At 37.7% G+C, this 16590-nt stretch overlaps 1 long non-coding RNA gene across 1 annotated transcript in view; it reads left to right on the plus strand.

The window, feature by feature from the left end:
- Window positions 1-373: 373 nt before the first annotated feature.
- The window catches only part of LOC141371612 (uncharacterized), a 56195-nt gene continuing 39978 nt past the window's right edge, over window positions 374-16590 (plus strand). The window contains exon 1 of the long non-coding RNA XR_012376701.1: window positions 374-569. This is a non-coding gene — a long non-coding RNA (uncharacterized lncRNA). The remainder of the gene's footprint in view (window positions 570-16590) is intronic.

A 16590-nucleotide genomic window follows, 5' to 3' on the forward strand; every position in this document is an offset into this window, starting at 1 on the left:
GGGATTGGAGGTCTAGGCAATCTTTCCAACCGCTCTACTTCTGCACAGGAGCTTCATCTGCATTATGTGACACTGTTTGTGTTTGCTCTTTGCCAAATAAGAAAATTTGATTGTTACTAATTTAATTTGCCTTGAAAGTGTAAAAGAGTGGTTTTCAATTTTAATTCAGAGAACCAGTCTCGATACTAAACTGAAGATAGGTTCAAAGTTTTCTTCATTCTCCAAGGTGTTTGTTTTATCCTGTGATCAATGACCCTGCTTTAGCATTCTTCCTTATTGGACCCTTTAATGTATAAACATATGAGTCACTTGTTCAGAGTCCACTTTCCGCTTTCACTTTCCCATATGTGAGTGGCCTAACAAGCCAGTTTTCTGTTTGGGAATTATGTTCACAGTGTTTTAGAAACTGTGTGAATGTAAGTGAACCAGGCCTCAGGACTGGGACCCATGATAGCTCATGGGAGGGCAGAAGTCTGACCTTCCAGCATGGGGACCACCAGCTGGGATGCAGCCTTTATGTGTGAACATCAGGACACTTCTCTTGGTTCTGCTTCCCTGGCCAGGTGCAGGTGAGTAAGAGAGAGGGACAGCTGGGTCTTTTCTTTACCCTGGAACTTAGCTCAGAAGTCATTTTGTTCCTTAGCACATTGCCAGGGCTCTGCTCTTTTCCTATTACTTAGACCTGCTGACCTCTGAATTGTTCGCCTTTCAGTCTTTTTCCCCGCCCTTGTCTTCCTGTGTCCCTTTCCTTTTCTATGCTTTTTAGGATAAAATCATATAATTATGCAAAGGGGATTTGTAAACTGTAAATAATATAAGAGGAATATCTCAAAACACCCTGTTATTAATTCGGTCCAGTTGATGTAACACATATTCTAAGCTGAGCCTAGCAAACAAAAGACAATTTGTTTCCTTGAAGAATGCTCTCTGCCCACAGCTGACAGAACCTAGAGTCAGAAACTTTGGATCCCATGGTCATGTTACACCCATCCATCTGCATGGCCCTTGGCAGGGTATTGAATACTTTTGACTTTAATAAATGCCCTTATGTTCACATGAGTACATTTGAACTGAGATTGAATATCACTTCCAGTATGGAAGTGTTATATTTACATAAAGTTGTGAGAAAATGTGTCCAAGTGAGAAGACATGTACTTGCCAAACAACAGGTTAATTGAAAGAAGTACAAAATATTCTATTTCATTGAAAAAGTAAGCACTGAAATGTCAAGACATTTTGATAGAGAATATTCATGTTTATTTTAATGAAAGGCATGCTATTGATCAGTGAGATAAATATACTTAATTTTCCAACAAATAGATACTTTTAAATTCTAAAATTGTATCTTAATCCACTTCTTCAGAAACATCATCTATTAAAATGCAGGAAAGAGATTAGTACATTAGAAAATAAATTGAAATAAATAAATAAATAAATATTTTGACATAACAAAAAATAATGTATTATATCTGGGAAGTTTTCTTTTTAAAGTTAGCTTTATTAAAGCATAATTGATATACAAAAATGCATATATTTAATATATACAGTTTTGATTTTGGACATTTTGTGTTTTTATCTTGGATAAGATGATCAATCAGATGCAGTCATAACAATTGGGATGCAAGGGACACTTAGGAAAACAAAGTTTATTTTTCTCACATGTTCTAGAGAAACTGTCATATTCCATACAGGTGGTACAAGGATAAAGGAAGAGGAAGTGCCAAGAGAAGGGGCAGCTAAGCAGTTTGGGAGCCTAAAGAGGGGGAAGGCTCGTGGGCAGGTATCTTTATTGGGGTCAAAGTGGGACACATAAATAAAAGGCACAAATAAATTTCTGCATTTAAATTTTGCTATGTCCTCATCTGAGGAGAGCAAGAAAGGAAACCTATGGCAAAGTCCAGCCTTATCACAGTGGTACATGAGGTCACCTGGGCCAAGGGCTCCCAAGCCTTTTGTGGACTTGTTGATGGAGGAGGAAGAAGTGAAGTGTAAAAAATTATAATAAAAATGAAAATACCAGTTTAACAATCACCACAATTTAATCAGCATATGCTGATTGAGCATGCCCTCAATAAGCTTCTTCATGTGATACTGTTTTAATTTTTTTTTAATTTTTTATCATTTTTTAAACTTTTTATTTAAATTCAGTTTAGCTAACATAGAGTGTATTATTAGTTTCAGGGGTAGAATTTAGTGACTCATCAGTTGCATATAACACCCAGTGCTCATTCTATCAAGTTCCCTCCTTAATGCCCATCACCCAGTTACCCCATCCCCCACCCACCTCCTCTCCAGCAATGCTCAGTTTGTTTCCCTTAGTTAAGAGTCTCTTATGGTTTTCCTCCCTCTCTATTTTTATCTTAATTTATTTTTCTTTTCCTTCTCCTATGCTTATCTGTTTTGTTGCTTAAATCCCACATATGAGAGAAAGCATATGGTAATTGTCTTTCTCAGACAGACTTATTTTGCCTAGTATAATACACTCTAGCTTCACCCACATCATGGCAAATGGCAAGATTTCATTCTTTTGATGGCTGATATATACTATATTATAGTATATATTATATATAATATTTCATTCTTTTGATGGCTGAGTAATATATATATATAAAACATTTCTTCATGCCATTCATCTGTTGATGGACATCTGGGCTCTTTCCATAGTTTGGCTATTGTGGACATTGCTGCTATAAACATTGGGGAGCATGTTCACTTTATATTTCTGTGTTTGTACCCTTTGTATAAATACCTAATAGAGCAATAGCTGGGTGGTAGGGAGACTCTATTTTTAACTTTTTGAGGAACTTCCATACTCTTTTTCCAGAGTGACTGCACCAGATTGCATTTGCACCAATAGGGTAAGAGGGTTCCCCTTTCTCCACATGCTCACCTTATTTGTTTTTTTTCCTGAGTTTTTAATTTTAGCCATTCTGACTGGTGTGAGGCAGTATCTCATTTTGGTTTTGATTTGTATTTCCCTGATGTGAGCATTTTTCCATGTCTGTTGGCCATTTCTATGTCTTCTTTGGAGAAATGTCTGTTCATATCTTCTGACCTTTTCCTGACTGGATTTTTCTTTCTTTTCTTTTCTTTTTTACATTTTTAGTTTGATAAGGTCTTTATAGATTTTGGATACTAGCCCTTTATCTGATATGTCATTTGCAAATATCTTCCCCCATCCCATAGGTTACCTTTTAGTTTTTTTACTCTTTCTTTTGCTATGCAAAAGCTTTTTATCTTGATGAAGTCCCAATAGTTCATTTTTGCTTTTGTTTCCCTTGACTGTGGAGACATGTCTAGCAAGAAGTTGCTGCAGCTGAAGTCAAAGAAGTTGCTGCCTCTGTTCTCTCAGATTTTATGGATTCTTGTCTCATATTTAGGTGTTTCTTCCATTTTGAGTTTATTTGTGTGAATGTTATAAGGAAGTGCTCCAGTTTCATTTTCCTGCATGTGGCTGTTCAATTTTCCCAAAACCTTTTGTTGAAGAGACTGCATTTTTTTTTCCTTTTAATATTCTTTCCTGATTTGTCAAAGATTAGTTGACCATAGAGCTGATGGTCCATTTCTGGGTTCTTTATTCTGTTCCATTACTTTATGTGTCTGTTTTTGTGACAGTACTATACTTTCTTGATGATTACAGCTTTGTAATACAGCTTGAAGTCTGGAATTGTGATGCCTCCAGCTTTGGTTTTCTTATTCACATTACTGTGTCTACTTGGGGTCTTTTCTGTCCACACAAATTTTAGGATTGTTTGCTCCAGCTCTGCGAAAAAATGCTGATGGTATATTGATAGAGATTGCATTGGATATTTAGATAGTTTTGGTAGCATAGACATTCATTCTTCTAATCCATGTGCATGGAATTTTTTTCTATTTTTTGTTTCTCCCTCAATTTATTTCATAAGTGTTCTATAGTTTTCAGAATACAGATCCTTTCAGCAAGATGCTAGCTAATAAGATACAACTGTACATTAAAAGGATTATTCACTTTACTTTTTTTAAATGTGTGTGTGTGTGTTAAGAATATTGAAGGTGAGTCATAACCTCTTAAACTTGTTTTTAAGTGCACAAAACAATATTGTTAAGTATAGGTCCAGGGTTATATCAGATCTCTAGAGCTTATTAATCTTGCCAACTATGAAGTTCTTTTTACTTGAAAATAAAGGTAAAATGGGATGCAATTTTTGTTAATGGACTTGATAAAACATTCTTATGTTAAGAATGTTGAATGATCATTGAGCATGACAGCCAAGAAAGAATTCATTGGATGCCTGGTTGGCTCAGTTGGTTGAGCTTCTGACTCTTGGTTTCAGCAAGAGTCATGGGTTGTGAGATCAAGCCCTGTGTTGGGCTCTGTGTTCAGTGGGGAGTCTGCTTGAGGAGTGTCTCCCTCTGCCCCCGCCCCACATTCTCTCTTTCATTTTATCTCTAAAATAAATAAGTAAATCTTTAAAACAATAGAATTCCTGAGATGTTTAATGGTGCAACTTAGTAAGTTTATTTAAGGAGAATGAGAACAGGACCTACGGGCAGAAAGAACTGAACTTTGTTGTATTTGCTATATGCTTAGTGCTCAAAGGGGGAGATGTGCAGTGTGCCTTAGAGCATAAGTGCTTTCTTCAAATTTCTACTCATAAAAATACTTTTCAAGATTTCTCTGGTGCTTACATCATTCATCTTGATATTAGCTATTGTGAGATGTACAGGAAGTCTTGAGACCCTTTAAGAATGTAGTAAGTATCACATATTTGATCCTTATTGAAATTATGCAAACTTGAAGTGCCTGGGTGGCTCAGTCAGTTAAGCATCTGCCTACAGGCCACATAATAATCCTGGAATCCCGGGATTGAGGCCCAAGTTGGGTTCCCTGATTGGTGAGGAGTCTGCTTCACCCTCTGACCCTCCACCTTTCATGTTCTCTTTCTCACTCTCTCTCCCAAATAAATAAAATAAAAATAAAATAAAATAATAAAATAAATAAAATAAAATAAAATAATGCAAACTATAGGAGAGAGTTCTGGGCTAAAAGTGAACATTTTTCTACTTCTATCTGTCATCATTTCCCTCCTAAACAATTTTTGGTCCTTAAATATTTAAGGTTGCTGAAGGGCAAAGGGCTCATATTCCATGACTTGTTCAACCCAATAGGGATTGTAGAGATGTCTGTACATATGGACTGAAATTGGTCACTATCTGTCTCTGCAAGTGACTATTACAGAAGGCCATTGCTGTAGATTCCAATTGGACATCAGGATGAATTTGTTTCAAGTAGTAAGGACCTTTTTTCTACTGGGTGAAGAAGTCAGGAACTACTTGAATGTATTTCAACAATAGAAGAGAACAAAGCAATACAACATATTAGGATTAATATTATAATAAAAAATAAGAAGTGTGATAAGCAGGGGCACCTACGTGGCTCAGTTGATTAAGTAGCTGACTCTTGATTTCAGGTCAGGTGATGATCTCAGTGTCCTGGGATCTAGCCCTGTGTCAGGCTCTCTGCTCAGTAGGGAGACTGCTTAAGGATTCACTCTCTCCCTCTCATGATCAATATATCTGTCTCTCTAAAATAAGTGAATGAATCTTTTTTTAAAAGTGTGATTGGAGGGGCACCTGGGTGGCTCAGTTGGCTAAGCGACTGCCTTCGGCTCCGGTCATGATCCTGGAGTCCCGGGATCAAGTCCCGCATCAGGCTCCCCGCTGCGCAGGGAGCCTGCTTCTCCCTCTGACTCTCCCCCACCTCCTGTGCTCTCTCTCTCAAATAAATAAATAAAATCTTTTTTAAAAAATGTATGATTGGAGACTTTTTAGTGGGGACCATAATCCACCTCCCGAACAGGAACTTAACCAATTATTAAATGACAATGTAGGGTCTTTAAGAGCAGTGATTTGGTTATTTATATCAGTAAGTAATCCTGATAGAGTTTTGTTATAATTTGGAATGTAGATGCAACTTTCTGCTTTAATAATGGCACATGTTCCTCCTTGTGCTGCTGTTAAGACATCTAATGCCATTCTACTTTATAAAATTGGTTTATGCATTGGAGTTACATTAATGTTTAATAATGTAATGCTGTTTTGAGAGTCATTTAACATTTTAAAAGTGTATTTACCAAGAGCCTCCATGGCATTTTCTAAAGCTACTAATGAAAAAAAAAAGTGTCAGATGGTCATACCAATGAAACATGGATCTTGTCCAACATTGTTTAGATATGGAAATTAGCTGGAATTGTGATAGTCTTAGTGCTACAACATTGCATCCAAGCATAAGCTATAGTACATATTCCAATCCAGCCTTATGGAAGCCAGGGACACAAATTTGCCCCACATAATCATTGTGTCCCACTAGATGTTAGCTATCTGACGTGTGATGGGCTCACCCAGTCATAGCAAGCCAATCAGTTTCCTGTTAATTAATTTTATGGTCACAGGTTTTTGGGGTGAGCCATCACATTTGGTGAGTAATATTGGGTCATGAATCAAGTATATGGTGTTTCTGTCCCCCACATTAAAGGGCCTTTGGTTTAATTATCTTATTGTGGGGAGGAAGCCACATGTATTCACTCCATATTTGATATCATCCTTCCTGAGTGTATTGATAGGAAGGACTATGCAGTTGGCAAATTTGTTGATAGAGCCTGTCTATCAGTTAGCATATTCAGTTAAAATTTTGATAATTTGAGGATAAGAGAAAGGCCTCCTATGGCCTAGAGAGTCCCATGTAACATTTAACATAGGACAACAAGAAACATTTTTACTAATAGAAATTTCCATATATGTGCTAGTATTGGGATGACTTCATATAAGTGCTTGGCTAAAGCCTCTACTTGTAATTTGTATCAATAGAGATGCCTCCCAGGACAAGTATGTCTAAGAGATAAAACCATTATAAAACCTGATGTCTAGCCTTGACAATATTCTAATTATGAGGAATCACTGGCAAGTAGGAAATTACTTGTCCCAGGAGATAAGGGCGTCCTCAAGTTCATTCTCTAGTCTTATTATAAGGAAAGGGGTTCTATCCATTATCTCCACAAGTCTATAGTTAACTTCATGGAATGGGGTATACTCTGACTTTTAAGGAGCAATTTTGTTACCCAGCCACATAGAATTGATAAGGTGACAGCTGAGTTACACAAATTGTTTTGGAGTCCATCCCATTGTCTAGATGTTTAAATAATCATATGCCCCAAAGGTCTCTTTTATTATCCCCACAGAATAACAAGCAAGAAGATTGTCTATATGTGAACTATTATGGCAATGCCTCTGAAGTTAACCTCAAGTTCTCTAGCTTAGGCAAATAAAAAACATTTAAAGCCAAGATAAACTTGAATCTAACATCTAAACAGATACTTTATTGAAACACATTTTTCTCTCTAAACTTATACTCATTTCCAGAGATAACCAAATCAGGACTCATTTGTTTGTAAAACAAGTCCAGTTTTAACAAAATTAGCCAAATTGTTTACATAAGCTCAGCAAGAACACTGATTGATTATATGGATCCTTTAAAATCCACTTTGCTGGAACTTTTGATAAGGAATCTCTAGACTGAACTTTTAATAGCCTTTTGAGGCCAGAGTCAAGCCAAACATTTTTCATCAGACTTGCCTGCAATACCTGTAGAAAGTGTATTCTTCCTCTAGAGGTCTCCAATATGTCCTGCACCTTCCAGGAAGTGACTTCTTTACTCACCTGGTTGGGCTGCTGGGAAATCTGTAAAAGGATGTCAGACCAAATTCTCAAGGGGCTTTATTGGCTTCAAAAACTCAACCTTAATTCCTTAAAGGTGTCTGATCCTATCCAGGTCTATGCAGTTCTCTTTTAAACATGACATTCCAGTCAAAGCCTTGGTAATATAACCAGTGTTCCCAATGGTGTCCTGTTGCCAGAAGAACAGATTCTCATGGAACTTACACAAATTATTATAATTGCCATGGAAGAAAGAATACTCACTGAGTTTTGAATTCTGGAGGGTTCAGGTAGGGAGAAAAGATAAATGCTTCAATTTTTTCAGAAAAGAATACATTTGTCATTTTCTTTAATTCATTCAGTCCTATGTTTTAATATTTATTTAGTTTAAACACAGCTTTCCCATTTGTTCTGGAAATTCTTACTCAGGTCAGTTTAAGATTTTAAATATATCAAACACATGTATTTGTCAAAAATCCTTTCAGCTTAGGTCATGATCCTGGGATCAAGTCCCACATCCAGCTCCTTGCTCAGTGGGAAGCCTGCTTCTCCCTCTGCCTGCCACTCCCCTTCCTTGTGTGCTCTCTCCCTGACAAATAAATAAAATCTTTAAAAAATATATTTTCTATGAATCTTATTGAAGGCAAAATGCATTTGGCAAAAGCATCAGAGCAATAACAATACATGACAAAAAAAATCAGAAATGGACATGGTTAAAGATCTATTTTCTAGAATAGCTGTAGCATTTACCCATACAATACAACCTAAGTTTTATCACTACTGTTTTGACAATGCTGCCCAAGTAACTTCACATGCCAACAAATAAGCATAATTAGTAAAAAAGACTTCATCTACAATGTAAATCTTGTAAATTAGTTGAAAATCTCAGAAAGTTTAAAGCACATGCCTAAAACATATTACAGAATATTATAAATCTCATATTTATATTTAACCAAAGTGACAATAAGGGATTCTAGAGGAAATCATATATTTGTTAGCAATAGTTAAAGCTTTCAACATTGAGAATGTTTATTTATTTATTTATTTATTTATTTATTTATTTATTTATTTATAAGTAGGCTCCATACCCAATGTGGGGCTTGAACTCACAACCCTAAGATCAAGAGTTGTATGACCCAGACTGGTGCTCTGAGTTTTAACTTCCTTAAGTAATAAAAGACCTGGTAAAAACAAAACATAGATGGACTGGTTTTTTAGGTAGATAAAGAAAAAAAAACTGGTTTTCTGGGCAGAAAAATGAGAAAAAGAAAACTTTCTTTAAATTTTATTATCAGGAGCAGACTAGCAATCCAAAGAAACTTTATCTTTTTTAACAAATAGAAAAGCAGATTTTCAAACGTATACCAATGTACTTTAAAATCCATTCATTTGCAACTAGACTTTTGATCACTTATCACAAAATTTCTAAAGATTTCCCTTCACAAGCTTTCCTTTTCATTCAGAATTCATACTAAGCGGGGTGCCTGGGTGGCTCAGTTGGTTAAGCAACTGCCTCACAGTTGGTTAAACTGAGAGGTGTTGTTATACTCCCTTTCCTTTTCTCTGGGAAGTTCCAAAGAGTTCCATATTACAGCAGCTTTTAATTTTTGTAGAGCTGTGAGGACTAGATTAAAAGCAAGAGCAATGATCTCAAGACTTAGTTGTCATTTCATCCAGAATATTCCTGGACAGCTGCTGAATACTGCAACAATAATGAGTAAGCCCACCCACCCAGCTCATGTGATTGTGTATTAAAGGTGTTCCCAAACATTAAGTTTGGGAGAATATCATACCACCAAAGTATCTCCAATACCTAAATTGTTCCTCTTTATGTATCRCCTTTAGCTGGAGTCATGGCAAAGGTTTTCACCAACACTGATAGTTCTTTTATTTTTTTAACTGTATTTTTTAGTGTATCAAAAGACTACTTGTAAACATGATTAAGATATATACAAATATCACTACAATGAATTCTATTGTACCTCTCTTCTGTTCTAAATAATTTTCTCCTTCCTGAGAATTATCTGCCATCATGATCACTATGCTAATCTTCCCCTTAAGTATTACCACAGCAAAGTATTTTTGCCATCTGCAAACAGGGGGATTAAAACAAAAACAAATCAAAAAGTTATTATTCAAGGGTAGGAAGCAAGATGGCAGAGGTGTGAGACCTGGATTTCGTCTGGTCCCAGAAATTCAGCTGGATAGGGATCAAACCATTCTGAATACCTATGAACTGAACAGCAGATCAAAGAAAGGAATAGCAACAACTCTCTGAATAGAAAACTGACCACTTCCTGGAAGGTAGGACGTGTGGAGAAGTGAATCCGAGGTGATATTCAGGAGGATAAATGGCGGGGGAGGGGGCCTCTCTTGGCCACTTCTGGCAACTGATAGGGCAGATGAGCACAAAATCGGAACTGTTAGAAGTCGGTTCCACTGAGGGACGTCGCTGCAGTGGCTAAGCAGGAGGTGGAACCCTCGCGGGACAGAGTGGTCTCAGAACCCTCGGGGTCACAGAAAGACTGGGGGTGCCTGAGTGTGGCAGAGCTCCCAGGTATCAGAGCAGGAAAGCTGGCTGCAGAGACGAGGTGAGGAGTCTGTGCTCAGCTCAGGGTTGCCATAAACCGTGATCCACTGCACAGTCAGGCCACTGCTCTTCCAGCAGGGACCCAACAAGCAGCAGATCCAGGGAGACTCACCTTCCTCCACCAGGAGAAGAGGTGCAGGAGTGCACTGCAGGGATCTGCTGGGTTTGGAGACTCCACACAGGGTCATGTGCCAGAGATAGAAATGCTCAGTCAAAGGCTGGGTGAGCATGGAGTGCAGCCGGAGACCATGGGAGAGAGGAGTGATTGACTGCTTATCTCTGGGGGCGAACTGAGGAGTGGGGCCCTGAATTCTCAGCTCCTCAGGGGTGGAGATTGGAAGACTGCCATTTTCACTCTCATCCCCCAAAGCTGTAGGGAAAGCTTGCAGGGAAAGAAAGCTCCCAAGAGCAAACCCAAGCAGATTACTTAGCCTGGACCCAGAAAGGGCAGGGCATTTCCGCTCCGGCAAAGACATTTGGTAACCATTGCAACAGGCCCCACCCCCAGAAGATCAGCAAGAACAGCAAGCAAGACCAAGTTTACCAATCGATGAGAATGGCAGAACTCCAGCGCTAGGGGAATACTGCATGTAGAATTCATGGCTTTTTTACCATCATTCTTTAGACTTTCAAAGTTAATTTTTTTAACTCTTTGGGTTTTTTTTAATTTTTCTTTTCCCTTTCTCAACCAATATCTTATCAATCCCCTTTTTTAAATATTTTATATTTTTCACTTTTAGAGTCATTATATCCATTCATAGTAGTTACCCTTATTTTTGATATATATATATCTCCCAGATTGAAAATGAAGGGGTGGAAAATCATTTACCATGCTAATGGACACCAAAAGAAAGCTGGGGTGGCAATCTTTATATCAAACAAATTAGATTTTAAACCAAAGACTGTAATAAGAGATGATGAAGGACACTATGTCCTACATATATATGTATGTATATATATATGTATATACACATATGTATATATATATATATATATATATATATATGTGGTCCTCTCATTAAAATTTTAAGATACAGTTTCTTCTAACAGATCAAAATATACATTAAATCTCTAGTGTATGGCTTTGTGCTAGTCTCTGCCTGATCACATTCTCTCCCTTTTTTTAAAAAAATCCTCTTCTTTCTTATTTCAAACAACTTCTAATCAATTCCTTTTATAAAATCTTTTATAATTTTCACCTTTACAGTCATATTCCATCCCTTCATTGTATTAACCCTTATTTTTGACCATATATGTTTTTCATTCTTTAAAATTTTGGGAGGCACTTTCTTCTAACAGACAAAAATATACCCAAAATCTAGGGTGTGGCACTGATCTAAGCACCAGCCTGATCATATTTGATCATATTCTGTTTTTTTTGTTTTGTTTTTGTTTATTTTTATCTTTTTCTCTTTTTTTTCCCCTTTTCAGTTTTCATTCTTTCCCTTTCTTTTTCCCTGGCTTCAGGTCTTTCCTGATTTGTTTAGTGTATATTTTCTGGGGACATTGTTACCCTGTTAGTATTTTATTCTCTCATTCATCTATTTTCCTCATGCCAAAATAACAAGATGGAAAAAATCACCTCAACAAAAAGAACAAGAGGCAGTACGAACTGCCAGGGACCTCATCAATACAGATATTAGTAAGAAGTCAGAAAGAGAGCTCAGAATGACGATTCTAAAGATACTAGCTAGGCTTGAAAAAAGCATGGAAGTTATTAGAGAAACCTTTCTGGAGAAATAAAAGAACTAAAACCAACCAAATCAAAAACAAAAAGGCTATTAATGAGGTGCAATAAAAAAAAATGGGGGCTCTAACTGCTAGGATAAATGAGGCAGAAGAGAGAATTAGTGATATAGGAGACCAAAGGATGGAAAATAAAGAACCTGAGAAGAAGAGAGATAAACAACTATGGGATCATGAGGGCAGAATTTGAGAAATAAGCGATACCATAAGATGAAACAAGATTAGAATAATTGGGATCCCAGAAGAAGAAGAAAGAGAGAGAGGGGCAGAAGGTATATTGGAGCAAATTAAAGAAGACAACGTCACTAATTTGGGGAAGGAAACAGGAATCAAAATCCAGGAGGCACAGAGAACCACTCTCAAAATCAATAAAAATAGGTCAACACCCCGACATCTAATAGTAAAACTTACGAGTCTCAGAGACAAAGAGAAAATCCTGAAAGCAGCTCAGGAGAAGAGATATGTAACCTACAATGGTAAAAATATTAGATTAGCAACAGACCTATCCACAGAGACCTGGCAGGCCAGAAAGGACTGGCAAGATATCTTCAGAGCACTAAACGAGAAAAATATGCAGCCAAGAATACTATATCCAGCTAGGCTGTCATTGAAAATAGAAGGAGAGGTAAAAAGCTTCCAGAACAAACAAAAACTAAAGGAATTTGCAAACACAAAACCAGCCCTCCAAGAAATATTGAAAGGGGTCCTCTAAGCAAAGAGAGAGCCTAAAAGCAGCAAAGATCAGAAAGGAACACAGACAACATACCGTAACACTCACCTTACAGGCAATACAATGGCACTAAATTCATACCTTTCAATAGTTACCCTGAATGTAAATGGGCTAAATGCCCCAATTGAAAGACACAGGCTATCAGATTAGATTAAAAAACAAGACCCATCCATATGCTGTCTGCAAGAGACTCATTTTAGACCCAAAGACACCCCTGGATTGAAAGTGAGGGGGTGGAAAACCATTTACCATGCTAATGGACACCAAAAGAAAGCTGGGGTGGCAATCCTTATATCAGACAAACTAGATTTTAAAACAAAGACTGTAATAAGAGATGAGGAAGGACACTATATCCTACTTAAAGGGTCTATCCAACAAGAAGATCTAACAATTGTAAATATCTATGCCCCTAACACGGGAGCAGCCGATTTTATAACCCAATTAATAACAAAAGCAAAGAAACACATTGACAACAATACAATAATAGTGGGGGACTTTAACACCCCCTGACTGAAATGGACAGATCATCTAAGCAAAAGATCAACAAGGAAATAAAGACTTTAAATGATACACTGGACCAAATGGACTTCACAGACATATTCAGAACATTCCATCCCAAAGCAACGGAATACACATTCTTCTCTAGTGCCCATGGAACATTCTCCAGAATTGATCACATCCTAGGTCACAAATCAGGTCTCAACCGGTACCAATATTGGGATCATTCCCTTCATATTTTCAGACCACAATGCTTTGAAACTAGAATGCAATCACAAGAGGAAAGTCGGAAAGAACTCAAATACATGGAGGCTAAAGAGCATCCTACTAAGGAATGAATGGGTCAACCAGGAAATTAAAGAAGAATTAAAAAAATTCATGGAAACCAATGAAAATGAAAACAGAACAGTTCAAAATCTTTGGGATACAGCAAAGGCAGTCCTGAGAGGAAAGTATATAACAATACAAGCCTTTCTCAAGAAACAAGAAAGGTCTCAAATACACAACCTAACCCTACACCTAAAGGAGCTGGAGAAAGAACAGCAAATAAAGCCTAAACCCAACGGGAGAAGAGAAATAATAAAGATCAGAGCAGAAATCAATGAAATAGAAGGCAAAAGAACAGTAGAACAGATCAACGAAACTAGGAGCTGGTTCTTTGAAAGAATTAACAAGATTGATAAACCCCTGGCCAGACTGATCAAAAAGAAAAGAGAAATGACCCAAATCAACAAAATCATGAATGAAAGAGCAGAGATCACAACCAACACCAAAGAAATACAAACAATTATAAGAACATATTATGAGCAACCCTATGCCAGCAAATTAGATAACCTGGAAGAAATGGGTGCATTCCTAGAGATGTATCCACTACCAAAACTGAACCAGGGAGAAATAGAAAACCTGAACAGACCTATAACCACTAAGGAAATTGAAGCAGTCATCAAAAATCTCCCAAGAAACAAAAGCCCAGGGCCAGATGGCTTCCCAGGGGAATTCTATCAGACATTTAAAGAAGAATTAATACCTATTCTCCTGAAACTGTTCCAAAAAATAGAAATGGAAGGAAAACTTCCAATCTCATTTTATGAGGCCACCATTACCTTGATCCCAAAACCAGACAAAGATCCCATCAAAAAAGAGAATTACAGACCAATATCCTTGATGAACATGGATGCCAACATTCTCACCAAAACACTAGCCAATAGGATCCAACAGTACATTAAAAGGATTATTCACCACGACCAAGTGGGATTTATCCCTGGGCTGCAAGGCTGGTTCAACATCCGCAAATCAATCAACGTGATACAATACACTAACAAAAGAAAGAACAAGAATCATATGATCCTCTCAATAGATGCAGAAAAAGCATTTGACAAAGTACAGCATCCTTTCTTGATCAAAACTCTTCAGAGTATAGGGATAGAGGGTACATACGTCAATATCATAAAAGCCATCTACGAAAAACCTACAGCGAATATCATTCTCAATGGGGAAAAGCTGAGATCTTTTCCCCTAAGGTCAGGAACGCGGCAGGGATGTCCACTCTCACCACTGCTATTCAACATAGTATTAGAAGTCCTATCCACAGCAATCAGACAACAAAAAGAAATCAAAGGTATCCAAATCAGCAAAGAGGAAGTCAAACTCTCACTCTTTGCAGATGTTATGATACTTTATGTGGAAAACCCGAAAGACTCCACCCCGAAACTGCTAGAACTCATACAGAAATTCAGTCAAGTAGCAGGATATAAAATCAATGCACAGAAATCAGTGGCATTCCTATACACCAACAACAAGACAGAAGAGAGACAAATCAAGGAGTCGATCCCATTCACAATTGCACCCAAAACCATAAGACACCTAGGAATAAATTTAACCAAAGAGGCAAAGGATCTGTACTCAGAAAACTATAAAATACTCATGAAAGAAATTGAAGAAGACACAAAGAAATGGAAAAACGTTCCATGCTCATGGATTGGGAGAACCAACATTGTGAAGATGTCAATGCTACCTAGAGCAATCTACACATTCAATGCAATCCCCATCAAAATACCATCCACTTTTTTCAAAGAAATGGAACAAATAATCCTAAAATTTGTATGGAACCAGAAGAGACCCCGAATAGCCAGAGGAATATTGAAAAAGAAAAGCAAAGCTGGCGGCATCACAATTCCGGACTTCCAGCTCTATTACAAAGCTGTCATCATCAAGACAGTATGGTACTGGCACAAAAACAGACACATAGATCAATGGAACAGAATCGAGAGCCCAGAGATAGATCCTCAACTCTATGGTCAACTTATTTTTGACAAAGCAGGGAAGAATGTCCAATGGCAAAAACACAGTCTCTTCAACAAATGGTGTTGGGAAAATTGGACAGCCACATGCAGAAGAATGAAACTGGACCATTTCCTTACACCACACACAAAAATAGACTCCAAATGGTTGAGAGACCTAAACGTGAGACAGGAGTCCATCAAAATCCTAAAGGAGAACACAGGTAGCAACCTCTTCGACCTCAGCCGCAGCAACTTCTTCCTAGAAACATCACCAAAGGCCCGGGAAGCCAGGGCAAAAATGAACTACTGGGATTTCATCAAGATCAAAAGCTTTTGCACAGCCAAAGAAACAGTCCACAAAACCAAAAGACAACCGACAGAATGGGAGAAAATATTTGCAAATGACATATCAGATAAAGGGCTAGTATCCAAAATCTATAAAGAACTTATCAAACTCAACACCCAAAGAACAAATAATCCAATCACGAAATGGGCAGAAGACATGAACAGACATTTTTCCAAAGAAGACATCCAAATGGCCAACAGGCACATGCAAAAGTGCTCGGCATCAGGGAAATCCAAATCAAAACCTCAATGAGATACCACCTCACACCCGTCAGAATGGCTAAAATTAACAAGTCAGGGAACGACAGATGTTGGCGGGGATGTGGAGAAAGGGGAACCCTCCTACACTGTTGGTGGGAATGCAAGCTGGTGCAGCCCCTCTGGAAAACAGTATGGAGGTTCCTCAAACAGTTGAAATTAGAGCTACCGTTCGATCCAGCAATTGCAGTACTGGGTATTTACCCCAAAGATACAAATGTAGGGACCCGAAGGGGTACGTGCTCCCCAATGTTTATAGCAGCAATGTCCACAATAGCCAAACTGTGGAAAGAGCCAAGATGTCCATCAACAGATGAATGGATAAAGAAGATGTGGTATATATACACAATGGAATATTATGCAGCCATCAAAAGGAATGAGATCTTGCCATTTGCAACGACATGGATGGAACTGGAGGGTGTTATGCTGAGTGAAATAAGTCAATCAGA

This window comes from Callorhinus ursinus, unplaced genomic scaffold (assembly GCF_003265705.2).
Source record: "Callorhinus ursinus isolate GAN/ISIS: 27379988/994484 unplaced genomic scaffold, GSC_fseal_2.0 scaffold81, whole genome shotgun sequence".
Lineage (NCBI taxonomy): Eukaryota > Metazoa > Chordata > Mammalia > Carnivora > Otariidae > Callorhinus > Callorhinus ursinus.